Below are 13285 nucleotides of genomic sequence, written 5' to 3'. Positions count from 1 at the left end.
CAGAGAACACACGAGATCATTGTGTTCAGAGCATCAATTTTATCATAGGATTTTTGAGAAACCTATCGGGAACCATGGGAGAGAGGACAGAGAAGAGCAGGACAAGAGAAGTGTCCCAGGCAGGTCTCTGACATTTTCCCCAGGTGGGGTGGAGCGGCTTCAGGTCTCCAGGCAGCTTTGGGCATCTTTCAGCTCACCGCACTTGGCACAGGATGCTTTTTTTTTTTTTAATACGTGTGCATTTTTTTATTGTTTTATTATTCATATGTGCATACAAGGCTTGGGTCATTTCTCCCGCCTGCCCCTACCCCCTTCCTTACCACCCACTCCGCCCCCTCCCTCTCCCCCCACCCCCTCAATACCCAGCAGAAACTATTTTGCCCTTATTTCTAATTTTGTTGAAGAGAGACTATAAGCAATAATAGGAAGGAACAAGTGTTTTTTGCTGGTTGAGATAAGGATAGCTATACAGGGCATTGACTCACATTGATTTCCTGTGCGTGGGTGTTACCTTCTAGGTTAATTCTTTTTGATCTCACCTTTTCTCTAATTCCTGTTCCCCTTTTCCTATTGGCCTCAGTTGCTTTTAAGGTATCTGCTTTAGTTTCTCTGCTTTAAGGGCAACAAATGCTAGCTAATTTTTTAGGTGTCTTACCTATCCTCACCCCTCCCTTGTGTGCTAAAGCTTTTATCATGTGCTCAAAATCCGATCCCCTTGTTGTGTTTGCCCTCCATGAAGAAGAACGAAATGTTATCATTTGCTGATAAATGGATAGAATTGGAGAACATCATTCTGAGTGAGGTTAGCCTGGCCCAAAAGACCAAAAATCACACAGGATGCTTTGGAAGGCTAGCGTGGTGCTGGGTGCCTTCCTGACTGGAATCCCGGGTGGAGGAGCCCGGGGAAGTTGGCACAGCTCCCTGCTACAGCTGTTTAGTGTCCATTCCTCATCAGTCCCCCACACTGTGATGTCAGTGTGTCATGCCCACCATTTTGGCCAACGGTTCTGGTGGAAAATTGGAAGAATGCATGCGGGACTGGGGACAATTGCATTTAGGTAACTTTATTGCAAGCAACACTACAGCAGATGGACAAAAAAAGAAAGGAACCAGAAGGGAAGGTGAGACAGACAGAACTAGCCATCCCTGCCTCTTGTAGGAAGAGAACAAAAGTGGCCTAAAGCTAGTTACAAAGTAGCCTGGTCCCATAAACACACATGCACTGTTACAAAAGTGTACTTTGGTTACTCCAGAGGCACCTGCACACCCATGTTTATTGCAGCACTATTCACAATAGCCAAGTTATGGAAACAGCCAAGATGCCCCACTACTGACGAATGGATCAAGAAAATGTGGTATCTATACACAATGGAATTCTATGCAGCCATGAAGAAGAACGAAATGTTATCATTCGCTGGTAAATGGATGGACTTGGAGAACATCATTCTGAGTGAGGTTAGCCTGGCCCAAAAGACCAAAAATCCTATGTTCTCCCTCATACGTGGACATCAGATCAAGGGCAAACACAACAATGGGATTGGACTTTGAACACATGATAAAAGCGAGAGCACACAGGGGAGGGGTGAGGATAGGTAAGACACCTAAAAAACTAGCTAGCATTTGTTGCCCTTAACGCAGAGAAACTAAAGCAGATACCTTAAAAGCAACTGAGGCCAATAGGAAAAGGGGAACAGGAACTAGAGAAAAGGTTAGATCAAAAAGAATTAACCTAGAAGGTAACACCCACGCACAGGAAATCAATGCAAGTCAACTCCCTGTATAGCTATCCTCATCTCAACTAGCAAAAACCCTTGTACCTTCCTATTATGGCTTATACTCTCTCTTCAACAAAATTAGAAATAAGGGCAAAATAGTTTATGCTGGGTATTGAGGGGGTGGGAAGGAGAGGGAGGGGATGGAGTGGGTGGTAAGGCAGGGGGGAGAAATGACCCAAGCATTGTATGCGCATATGAATAATAAAAAAAATTTTTTTAATAAAATAAATAAAAAATAAATGCCTCTGGCCTGAGGCTAGAGCCTATCCAGAGGAGAATGGCCACTCTCTGGGCTGCTCATTTAATGAGCATACAACATGAGGAGGTCACTCAGCCCATCTATTCCAAGTGGGGGGATTAGGTGCTGTTATGCACAAATGGTGCCTTAACATTCCATTATATCCTTCACTCATACTAGCAGCCTGTGGCTGATATGGCACACACAATTTCCATTGAATTCCCTTTCCCTGGCCCATGTTTGTACCTCTGTCCAACAAAATGAGGGCATGCCATAGGCTGACATAAGTTGTTTAAGGCCTTGTAGAGTTGTATCCTGGGAGGAATGCATAGCAGCAGACACAAACAATAGACAGTGACGGTATCTACCACAGTCAAAATATAATAATTGCCTAGTGATCTTGGTAGAGGCCCAATATAGTCTACCTTTCAGTCTTGCAGGGGCTTCTGCCCTCTATCAATGTTCCCTAAGGGAACAATGTCACAGGGACACACCGCAGCACACTTAGAGCAAGTATTACACACCCCCTGTGCTTCTGCAATGGTAGTAGTTACTCCTAATTGTGGTCCTATAGCTGCAGAGCCCATGTCCCCACATGACCAAGTGTCTCATGGAGCCAGGTGACTCTCAGGATGAGTTTCCCAGCTCTGATATTGGACAATGCATCCGCTTCTTCCTGTCCAGGAGCACTGGGGGGGTCGATGGGCGGACACGTGTAATAAACACTTGCTTATGTTGCCCCCAGTCTCATAAGTCTTGCCACAACTGTGCACCCCATAGGGTACCTCATCCCACTCACCAGTCCTGGCTTTTCCATTGCGGCAACCCCTTAATTAGACCAACTGTCTGTAGCAATACATGCAGGGGAGTCTTCCTGTCTTAAAATGTGCCATACAGAGCATCATTCAGCCCACTGAGCACTTTGTCCATAGCCTTGTCCATACCCCCAGGATCCACCCAGTATCCCGTAACTACCCATAAGGCAGGTGCTCCCTCGCAACTGCCATCATTACGCCAAGTAGTGAGAGGTAGAGGCCTCGTCCCCTCCTGATATGGACTAGGGTCTGTCCTACATCTGGGACATCGACTTCACCAGAAGTAAATTCCAAAGGTCCCAAGATAGCCACCAGCCCTTCTAAGTAGACACCCCACTTGACTAATGTGGGAATTTGAGCAACTCCCATTCTGGGAGACTTTGAGCTACTCCCATCCTAGGAGTATTAGAACAAAATTGTACCCATCCTGCTCTGGGTATTTAGTTCAGACCGTAACCTCCTGTTTCTCTGTTAGGGGTCCTATAGCTATTAGAGCAGCCTACACTGCCATCAGTGGTTTCTCAATTAAAGTGTAGTGAGTTCAGCTCCTTTCCACAATTGATACCAAAAACCAATAGGCACTTGCATACCATCTTGTCTTTGCCAGAGACCCCAACCGTATCCTGTTGCTCTACAGTGACATCCAGTTCAGACTGCTCCCCGTTCCTAATAACAGTAAGGGCATGTGCTTGAGCCACTAACTCTTTTGCCTTAACGAAGGCAATCTGTTCCAAGTCAGTCCAATTCCATGTCATGCCCTTTTGCGTTAGGGCATACAGGGAGCTACAGTTAAAGCATGGGTGGGATAAACGCCCTCCAATATCCCAACAGCCCTAAGAAGGCCTGTGACTGTAATTTATCCTATGGTATTGGGAGTGCCTGTACTCTGTCAGTAATTGCATCAGGAATCACCTGAGTCTTACCCAGCCATACAACACCCAAGAATTTGACAAAATAGCCAGGTCTTTGCACTTTGGCCTCATTGACTACCCAATCCCATTGTGATAGGGCCAATTGCAGAGCTACCACTGCCGCTTCTAGTTCTGCATAAGAATGAGAGGTTAATAAAATGCCATCGATATAATGAGTCAGGTATACACAGTGTGTCCAAGTAGCCAAGTCCTTGGCAACCAAATTATGGCATAGTGTTGGACTACGCACATATCCTTGAGGCAACACCAAAAATGTGTATTGGTGACCTTACCAGGTAAAGGCAAATTGACTTGACTTTCCGGCATCAAGTCTACGGAGAAGAACGCATTAGCCAAATCTACCACATATGGTATTGTCCGAGGCGCAACATCAGTTGGTCCATGGTGTCCTTAGCTGAGGGCATGGCCCCAGGTAAAGGTGGAGTAGCTTCACTAAGCTCCCGATGGTGCACAGTCACGTGTCAAATTCCATCTGGTTTCTGCACCGGCCAGATTGGGGAATCATAAGGGCTGTGGGCTGAGCAGATCATTTTTGCCTTTTCCAGTTCCTCAATAGTGCCTGTTATCGCTTCATGGCCTCTGGGCAACTTACACTCTTTCACACACACCATCCGTGCAGATGCTGGCACACATCCCGGAGGGTGGTGTGGATGCCCCCACGCCATAATTTTTACTATGCATACACGTAGCCAAAATTCTCCCACAGTAGTGTCTAGCCACAATCCTTGGAGGACATCAACCGCCAGGATGTATTCTGGCACCAGGAATATGTACACCCTCTATGGCTGAGGTGCCAGTCATCCAATTCCCAATGTTACTTGTGCCTCCGCAACATGGATGGTGCTCCTGCCATAACCACCCATTACTGCTGTGGGCCAGGTCCTCCAAAGCCTCCACGGGAGCCCGTTGCAATAAACAAAGCTGCCACTGGATACCACAAATTAGTTGGGGGCCATGTCTGATTCACTTCATTTGAATCTGCCTGGGGAGTGGCGTTACTCTCTGCAGCCGGAATTACTGACAGATCCTGCCGACTATGCCAGCTCATCATGCCCACCATTTTGGCCAATGGTTCCGGAGTGGGTCCAGTGGAAAACTGAAAGAATGCAGTGGGACAGGAGGCAGTTGCATTTAGGTAGCTTGATTGCAAGCAACACTATAATAGCAAACTGTGGGAGGGAAAAGAGAGGCACCAGCAGGGAAGGTGAGGCAGATGGAGCTAGCCATCCCTGCCTCTTACAGGAAGAGAACACAAGTGGCCCAAGGCCAGTTAAAAAGCAGCCTGGGCCCATAAACACACACACAGTTACGTAAGTGTACTTTGGCATCCTGCCGGGGCCTGATGGTTCAAGGCTAGGCTCTTATGGCTGCATTTTCAAGGTTGCATTCCTAAGGGCGTTCCCATGGTTACAGCATTTCCATGGTTGCCCTTTCAAGGCTGTGCTCTTCCCAAGACAGTGTTCCCAGGGCTGCTCCTCCTTCCTCCACCAAGGCTGTACCCGTGTGACTGAGACTATGGTCTCTACAAGTTTCTACAGAGCACGGGGTCCTCTAGCTTTTTACTTAAAATCAGCAGCATCTCAGAGAAGCTTCTCTGACTGCTCTGTCACTGAATCCCCATGGTTAGCATTGTCCTCTCACCGAGATGTTCTTGGCGTTCTCTCCACAGCTGTGTTTCGTAAACCCTGGGCCTCACCATCCCCCAGGTGTATGTGATCGAGCCCAGCAGCATGGAGTTCGCCCCGTGCGAGGTGGAGGTGAGACTGGGTCAGACCCTGGAGCTGCCCCTAACGGTCATCGGCCTCATGCCAGGTGGAGCCAACCAAGCAGTAACCCCGAGTGACTGCTCCCACTTTGACTTGACTGTGGAGGTCGAGAACCAGGGCGTGTTCTAGACACTGCCAGGTAAACCTGAACTGCCCAGCTGAGTGTGGAATTGGGATCAGATCACCTGGGTTCTCTATGTGGACCACTGAGGATCCTAAAGAGAGGGCTTGGGGCAGCAGGGGGGGGTCATAGCGTGAGGAATGGTATTTGAGGTCCTGTCCAGAATCAGCTCCTGTCTCGCTGGGTCTTGTTGGCTGTGTGACTCTTGGCAGCATGAGCCTCCCTGTGCTGGTGTTCCACCTTTCCAAAGTAAGCAAGACCTGAGCAGAACTGCATGGCCATGTGCATTTCAGTGTGGAGGGGAGTGTGATCAGCAAGTACCATGCAGGGGACTTGGCTGTTTTTTCCTGCATTTCTGCAGGGGGTACATTGGTCTCCAATTGAGCTCCTAGGTGACATCTTAGAGAGGCCTTCCCTGACTGCTCTGTTCCAGAATACCCCATGCCCAGCTCTGTCCAGTCACCAAGGAGTCCTCAGTGTCCTGCCCACAGCTGTGTGTAGTAACCTGATCCTTGCTCTGTCTTCGCCCTGTCCTCCAGGTGAATGTGATGGAACCCAGAAGCATGGGATTCACCTGGTGACAGGTGAGGTACCCTCCCACCCACGTGCTCCTAATCCTTTTTTCATTCCCGTGGTATAGGTGTCACCACACCCATCCTACAGAAGGAAAAACAGCCTCAGCTCAGAGAGGAGGGGGCTCACTTGGGGTGTCTGGCTCCTTCTTCTGCTTGGCCAGCTCACTGCCCTCTTGATGGGGAAGCGGCCCCATCACTTTCCCTGTGCTGGAGCCTCTGTGATGAAGTCCATCTGCACCCCACCATCTACCTCACCCTCATACCCATCTATGTTGGTCACCAGCTGAATCTGTGCTGTTTATTGCTGCAGCAGGACAAGCAGGTGGTGAGTGTGGGCTGCTCTTGGGGTTGGGAGGTGACATTGCCACCTGGTTAACCTGGAGGACCTCAGCCACCTCCTCCCACAGTCTTGAGTGCTGTAAGGGCTGTGGTTCCACATGGCACCACCTTGATCTCAGCAGCCAGCCCTGGCAAGGAGATGTTTTCATTTGAATCTTGCTTTGGGGGAGTCCAGGGCTGGAGAGGTGGGGTGATTTTCCAAAGTGCAGCTGCTGCAGACAGTCCCTGACTTGCCATGTCCCCTTATGATTTCCTCCTTCACAATGGTGTGAGAATGACGTGTGTTGATCAGAAAGCACCCTTGGGAGTTTGGATTTGGATCTTCCCCTGGACAAGTGTTGGGCCTGTGATCCTCTGTCGACACTGCACAGAGGCAGCTCCCAGTCAGCCTCGTGATCGCGAGGGGAAACAACGGATGCTTGGCGTGTGCTGTATCCATAAGTCACACGCATGTGCAAGCCTGTATCGCACGGCGGGTTTGTGCTGGGCAGCTGTCCCACCTACTGCAGGCTGACGGCAGTGCTCTGAGAACAGTTAGGGGAGGTTGGGTTGAGCTAGGATGCTGGGAAGGTTAAGTGCATGCAAGGCTTTCCCAGCCTACGATGTGCTCAACTTATGATGGAGTCTTCAGGACCTAAGCCTGTCCTCAGTCCACGATGTCTGTGAAGGCAGCGCCAGGTGAAAACTGTCCTGTCAGATTCTGGACTCGCTGTCTTCCTCTGCTGGGCACTGGGGAGGTTGTGGAACCCTCCTGGTGTCTCCTGTGACTCCAATGTGTTCAGGGCTCCTTGTGTGGGACAGAGTGTGTGGTCAGAGCAGGGGTGGGGGCTGTTGAGGAGAGGTGACAGCTGCAGCTTTGTCCTGGGACATCAGGGAGCTGGAGTGTTGGGAGGTAAGAATGTCCCTGTGGTCCGTCTCACAGCGTCAATGAACAGAGTGATCAGGAGGCGTGGAAGCTGCCTCTCAGAGCCACAGTGAGACAGGAGGTCCACGGAGAGGACAAGTGGAGGTGGGAAGTGCTGAGAGGAAAGTGAAATGGGGACAGACTGTGGCTGGAGTAGGCACTGCAAGAGGAGCAGGGCAGGGAGCTGCTATCCTAGCAGAGTCCAGGGAGGGGCCTCAGGCAGGAGGGACAGCAAGGATAAAGGCCCTAAGGCCAGACCAGGGTCTCCATCATTGTCCCTGTCCACACAGTGACCAGAACAATTTTATATGTTGAGAAGTTTCACCCTGAGACCATTCCTCCTCACCATGACCACCTTCAAGGCCAAGGTCCTTATGCCCCTTCTACAGGTTTGTCTACAAGGATTGGAGGTATACAGAGTTGCAAGGGCAGAACTGAGTTCTGTCCAGCTCCAAATGCAGTGGCCTCTGAGGTCCTCATGTTTTCCTGGGGCCATGGGCGGAGCACAGTTCACATCTGGGTAGCCCAGTCTCTGGTATACCTGAATGAACCTGTCTGAAGCTGGCTGAGTCTGCAGCCTCTCCTGTCCTGGGGCAGGGTGCTGGGGGAGTCGGGTCTCTGGGACGAGGAAGCATAGCTTTGACCCACACCTATCTCTTTGCAGCTGAAAGAAGTGGCCAGTTGCAGTGTTTGGGATTTGGGGACAATTCTGTCTCCAACCCTCCTGCTGGAGTTAATTCAGTTTTTTGATTGCATTTGTTGAGTGTCTTTCATGTGCCTGTTTGCCATGGCATAACTTCTTTGGTCAGGGAGGCACTCGGATCTTCTGCCTGATTTTACTGTGTTTTCTGTTTGTGTTAAGTGTTAAGGGTTGTTGTGCATTTTGGATACAAGCCCGTTATCATATGTGCTACTTGCAAATGATTTCTTCAGTCTGCTGTGTCAGACTGTTTCACTGTGTCATCAAGAGATAAGTTTCTAATATTGATAAAGTCTAACATGAATTTTTTTCTTTCATACTTTTGGTGTTGAATCTCTAGTGTCCTCATCTAAACCAAAGTCACCCAGTGTTCCCCGAGTTACCTTCCTGAAGTCTACGGTTTTGACCCTGAGGTCTGTGGTCCATTTCGAGTTAAATTTTCAAGAGGTGTCAGGTCAAGTGTCAATATATGAATGTGGATTACACCAGCGCCCAGACTTGAAAGCTTCGTCTTTGTCCGCTGGATCGCCTTTGCTCCTTTGTCAAAGATGAGCTGACTGTGTGGGCGGCTCTTCCTGGGCACTCTGCTTTGCTCTGTTTGCTGCTTTATCTGTTTTTGCACCAGTACTGTGTCGTCCCAATGACTGTGGACTTACAGACTTTGAAGTCGGGATTTGTTAGTCTTAATTCTTGTTTGTACTCTCATGACAATGTTGGGCCTTTTGCATTTCTTTGTGAACTTCAGTGTCAAGTTGATATAATATTCGTTTTCACATTCATGGAAAAGATTCGTGGAAATCTTTTCCATGAATGTGTTATAGACTTCACCCAATAGATCTGTCTTTCTCTCTCACACACAAACACACACCCCTGACTTATTTCTGAATGCTTCTTTTGTGCTAATGTAAGCAGTGGTACTGGGATTGCATTCAGGGCCTCATGCTTGCTAAGCAAGCATTCCACCACTTGGGTCATGCCCCCAGCTCTTTTTCTTTTTTGTTTGTTTCCTCTTTTTTCAGATAGGGTCTTGCACTTTCGCCCAGGTTGACGTCAGCCCGTGATCCTCCCACCTCCATCTCCTGAGTAGCTGGGGTTATAGGCATGTACCACCTCACCCGGCGGGTTTTTGAGATAGTGTCTCACTAACGTTTTTTTCAGGTGGGCCTCAAACCATGATCCTTCTATCTCTGCCTCTCAAGTATCTGGGATTACAGGTATTATGGTTTTAATTTCAGATTTTCTTGCCCATTGCTGATAAGTAGAAAAGAAGCTTGTTTTAACTGGTACTACATGTGCTATGATTTTGATTGATTGGGATTTTCTTCATAAATAATCTTGTCATTTGCAAACAAAGATAGTGTTAGTTCTTCCAGTCTGTATTCCTTCCAGTTTCTTTTTATGCCTTTGTTACTCCATGTTATTAAATTGAATAGGATTTCTAGGAGTAGGGGGGTGTGGCTGATGTGATAGAGTGCTTGCTAGCAAGTGCAAGGCCCCGAGTTCAATCCTCAGTACTGCCAAAAGGATTTCTTTGAAATACTGAATAGGAGGTGTAAGAAATATCTTACCTGTGTCTGATCTTCAGGGAACACAGTTGGCTTCTCACTATTAAGTATGATGTTTTCTTGCAGTGGATCTTTTCAGGTTGAAAAGTATTCCACTATTATGAGTTTGTTGATCTGGAAGTAGTCGGCATGCTTTTAGTCCCAGCACTTGGGAGACTGAAGCAGGAGAATTACAAGTTCAAGGCCAGCCTTGGCTACATGGCAAGTTTGAGGGCAGGCTGGGCTACATAATGAGACACTGTCTCAAGAAAGCCAAAACAAATTCTTCCCCTACCCCAAGCAAACCCAAACCAGTACCAAAGCAAAAAACTCATTTGTTCAGGTAGTTTTTATCGTGTGTATTGGATTTTGTCAGGTGCTTTTTCTGCACATATTGCTATAATGATATGGTTTTTTTCTTTTTAGCCTATTGATATGCTTGTGTTGGTTTCTGAAAGTTGAGCCATGTGGCTGTGGGATACAAACCCCCTTTTATACATTGTTGGATTCAATTTGCTGTATTTTGCTGAGATCTCTACATCTGTGTCCATGAGAAATATTGCTGTCCTTGTAGTATTTCCATGGCCTGGCCTTAGGTGATTCTGCCTCACAGACTGAATTAGTCTTCCCTCTGTTCTGTTTTCTGTGCCTAACACAGTTTTCAGACATTGTTGATATTGATCAATTTGTCAATAGATGTGGGCTGTCAGAATCGCTTTCTCCCGTCTGAGTTTTGGTGTTTTGTGTCTTTCCAGGAATCGGTCAGTTTCATCCACTTCTCAAGTTTATGGGACTTGAGTTGTGCACAGTGTCCCTTTATCCGTCCATGTGTGTAGTGATCACTCCTCCCTCATTTTTCATTAGATGCCTTTTGAAAGAACCAGATTTGGGTTTCACTGATTTTTCTCTACTGACGTTCTGCTCTCACTTTCACTGGCATCTGCACTAAGATTTTTATTATTGCTTTTCTCCTGCTTAATTTGGATTTTGTGCTTTGTTGTCTGATTTCCTAAGGTGGTATTGACTCCTTTGTTTTCAGCATACACGTTCAGGACAATAAATTTCCCCATAGGGAAAATTTTGTTTCACTAATTTCCACTAAATTACACATTGTGATAATTTAGTTTTCCATTTTCTTTTAGTTGAAAATGTTTTTCTTGACCCTGTGTTATTATGCGTGTGATTTGACTCCAAGCCCTCAGGAAGTTCCCACTCCTTCCGTTGCACATTTCTCGCTTAATGCATTGAATTGTTTTTGCTGTGGAAAGTGTTTAATGACCCAGTGTTTTAGAATCTGGTCTGTCTTGGTGATTTCCCTGCCCTGGGAAACTTGAGGAATGTGCGTTCTTCCCTTGTTGACGAAGTAGCGACAAATATCAGGCAGGTCCAGTGGGTGGATAGTGCTGGTGAATTCAGCTATGGCCTGGCTGACTTTCTGCCTGCTGGATCTGTTCATTCCTGTTTGAGGGGTGCTGAAGTCTCCATCTATAAAACTGCTTTAACTATTCCTTATTGCAATCCTGTTCGTTTTTGCTGCCTGCATTGTGGTCCTCTGTTGTTAGGCAATGCGCATTCAGGATAGTCTTATCTTCTTGGGGAACGACCCCTTATTGTTTCCTGATGCTCCCCTCTTTATCCATGAAATCCATTTGAGGTCAATATGCCACCCTCACGCTCTTGATTAGCGTTAGCATTGTGTACATTACACCACCCCTTCAGTCTGTGTGTCAGTCTATTGAAAGCAGGTTTATTGTGTACAACATATAGCTGGGGCTTGTTTAAAATTTCTTACAGCTGCCTCTGAATTTTAATCGTTATTTAGACCCTTGATTTTTATTTATTTATTTTTGTTGGTACTGGGGTTTGAACTCAGAGCTTCATGCTTGTTAGGTAGGCTCTCTATCACTTGAGCCATGCCTCCAGCCCCTTTTTCCTTTAGTTAATTTTTGGATAGGGTCTTATGATTTTTGTCTGGTGTCATCCTCACTCTGTGATCTTCCTACCTATATCTCCTGCATTACAGGCGTGTACTACCATGCCCGGCTTGTTGGTTTTGACTGAATTGTGCTGACTTTTTTTGCCTGGGCTAGCCTCAACTGTGATCCTCCAGATCTGAGCCAGACCTGAGCCTCCCAACTAATTATGATTACAGGTGTAGTCCACCAGCGCCTGGCCCATACATCATTGATTTTTAAAGTGCTCATTATTCATGTGAATTAATGCACACTGAATATGTTACTGTTTTATTTATTGGTTTTCTTTTCATTCTTTTCCTGCCTTATGTGATTTGTTTGTTGGTTGTTCTACCATTCTCATTATACATTTGTTTGTTGGTTCTACCATTCTCATTATACATTTACCCAAGTCCACTCTCAAGTGACTCTGTGCCCTTCACGGCTGTAACTATCTGCCAGTGCTCCCACTTCCTCATTTCTCAAGAAGACAGAGAATGGTCAACAAATCCATAAAAATGCCCAATTTCCCTGATCATCAAAGAAGTGCAAATCAAGACCACAGTGAGATATCATCTCACCCTAGTTGGAATGGCTGTCACCAAAAGGACAAGTGACAGACCAGGTGTGGGGGAGCAGGCCTGTTATCTCAACTACCTGGGAGGCGGAGATAGGAGAATTGTGGACCGAGGCTGGCCCCTGACAAAAGTGAGAGACTGTCTGAAAACCAAATCTAAAACAACAGGATTGGGGTCATGACTCAAGTGGTAGAGGGCTTGCTTGCAGCAATGTGAGGCCCTGAGTTTAATCCCTACTCTGCCATAAATACTGGTGACGATGTGGAGGAATGGGAGCTCTCATATACTATTTGTGGGACTATAAGTTAGTACAGCCACCATGGAAAACAGTATGGCGGTTCCTCAAAAACCTAAAAAGAGCATCCATCTGCTGGCTGTGCCAGCAGGACAGATTGCTGAGAGACCAAAGAAAACACCTGGAGGCAGAATGGGAGACTAACAGGGGAGGTTCACTTACTAACAAGGGTGAATTCCACTGGCAGGCAGGCTCGCTCTCACAGTGACAGGCTGGGCCGATAGTGCCTCTCTCACCCTACTTCATTAGAAAGTTCAGTAGTAGCTGGCCGAGCCCAGAGCACTGGCCACTCCTCAGTGTTCATGTTCTGCCTAAAGTCGAGCAGACTTACTTCTCCACAACAATGCTGGAGTCCAGAGGCTGGTGGCAGGACCTAGAGTGCTAGTCCGTTCCCCAGTGTCCCTCTCCCTCACTGCTGACCACAGGGAGAGGGGCTCTGTAGATGAGACTACAGAACAGTGATGTCCCTAGCTCACTTGCTTTGTCCTTGGATGGCAGTGTCCAGCGTTCCTGTGCAGGGGCCAGGTTCTCTCTCATGCATGAGAGGAAGTCAGTGGTCCTCCAGACAGCCTTAGTCCCAAAGCTCCAATCTCTGTCTGCCTGCTCCACTTCCACTGCTCCATTGGCTTGGCCAGTGGAAACCAGAAGAGGGTATTTCAGGTCCAAGGTCAATGATGCCAATGCCCCATACACATATGACCCAGCAGCTCCTCTACTGAGTATATTCCAAAGGAGATGAAATCTTTACATA

This window comes from Castor canadensis, chromosome 10 (assembly GCF_047511655.1).
Source record: "Castor canadensis chromosome 10, mCasCan1.hap1v2, whole genome shotgun sequence".
In the NCBI taxonomy this organism is placed as follows: Eukaryota; Metazoa; Chordata; class Mammalia; order Rodentia; family Castoridae; genus Castor; species Castor canadensis.
The sequence above is the reverse complement of the archived record's forward strand: the minus strand, read 5'-3'. Positions refer to the sequence as shown.